The sequence below is a fragment of the Eleginops maclovinus genome, chromosome 19 (genome assembly GCF_036324505.1).
Source record: "Eleginops maclovinus isolate JMC-PN-2008 ecotype Puerto Natales chromosome 19, JC_Emac_rtc_rv5, whole genome shotgun sequence".
NCBI lineage: Eukaryota > Metazoa > Chordata > Actinopteri > Perciformes > Eleginopidae > Eleginops > Eleginops maclovinus.
This window is the reverse complement of record NC_086367.1, coordinates 10,656,474-10,657,940: the sequence shown is the minus strand read 5'-3', so window position 1 is coordinate 10,657,940 and position 1,467 is coordinate 10,656,474. Positions and strand designations below refer to the sequence as shown.

At 36.9% G+C, this 1,467-nt stretch overlaps 1 long non-coding RNA gene across 1 annotated transcript; it reads right to left on the bottom strand.

Annotated features, from left to right (window-relative positions):
- Positions 1-345: 345 nt before the first annotated feature.
- On the bottom strand, positions 346-1,262 carry LOC134881231 (uncharacterized). The gene is made up of 3 exons (XR_010168025.1): positions 1,118-1,262; positions 733-825; positions 346-542 (listed from the first exon to the last, which is right to left on the bottom strand). It is a non-coding gene; the product is annotated as an uncharacterized LOC134881231 (long non-coding RNA).
- Between the last annotated feature and the right edge of the window lie 205 nt (positions 1,263-1,467).

Sequence of the window (1,467 nt, the reverse complement as noted above, 5' to 3'; positions counted from 1 at the left end):
TGAGTGCAAAGAAAAATGTTAAATACAGCATTGTGCATCCTCTGAAGTTTCAAAAGAAAACGACTGTTTGACAAGAACACTTCTTTTTTGTTTGTTTTACCTTACCTTTGTTTAGAGAAACATTTGGAAACATTCTACTTTGTAACCCCCAAATGGCAACAGTTGGAAGTGTTAAAACACATCAACACAGCTTGGTAAAGGTAAATACTAAATCGCTCAATGGCTTCAACGCGACTAACGCGCAAGTAGAGTTTGATTTTTTTTGAGAGTCTGTTTCCATCAAGCTCCATGATGATCTTCTGCAAAGCTTCAAAGGTGTATCGCAGCTCTGGAGGGTAGCTGAGGTTGAGAGCGTACACAAGACCGAACAACATCACCACAGCAAGTGGTACGTTTTCCAACTCGTCCAGAACTTGCACACCCTCCAGAATGATACGGACATCTTCAGGTCCATCATCTGGCTCTGCACCTTCTTTTCGAATGACAAAGATTCCAAATGTAGTCTCCCTCCTTGCAGCTTCAGTGCTTTCAACATCTGTGTTCTTCACAGAAAAAAAGGGGGGAAATAGATATGTATGTAAACATGTTATACCAGTCCTACTTTTTAATACACACATACAGCTGTAACTTAAGTAATTTGTGTGAAAGATTCTCTAATTGCATTGCAAGTACATAACTGGTTTGTTTAGAGATGTCAGAATAAGGACTGGAGATTAAAATTAAATTACATACCATGTATTCTTTCACGAGGTTCCCGGGTTCTTCGTTCAGGTACACACACAGGGCTTTGATGATGCACTCTCTTCTGACATCAATGGCATTGGTCTCAGGATGTAGGACAATAAAAAAAGACAACAAAAAGCCATATTAAATCAACAGGTAGAGAAGATTTCACAAACATAAAACATTGAATTCAACTTTTTTTCAAATATAACAAACTTGATTGACATTTATGATATATGAACTTACAATATCCCTGGGTGCTTTGGTTTTATGTCCAAGCAAGACATTAAATCACAGAAATATGTCAAATAAAAGCATGGGGTCCCAGTAAACGGTAATTACCATTGTAACGTCAGTGGACATTGGAAAAACCTTTTTTTTTTCATTATCATACCTGGGTGATTGGTACCATGATGATCTTAATCTTTCTTCCTTGAACGCCGCCTTTCTTGGAGAACACCTTCATCAGGTTTGAAGATTGAGCATCCAGTTCAGAGAAGAATTTAGACAGCAAACTGACGGTTGTAATCCTCTTAAATTCAGCAGTTAGCTTAAATGAGAAAAAAAAAGGAACACAAGTAAATAAGTTAAGTAAATTAGACTAAAATGACCAACTAGTTGAATTGTCATCTTTCACCAAATCTTGAATCACCTTAGAAGTTACTTCAAAAGGCGTGCCCACATTTTGTTTGACTTATAATATAAATCACACTGTACATGTTAAATGAGCACTGTGCATTCATT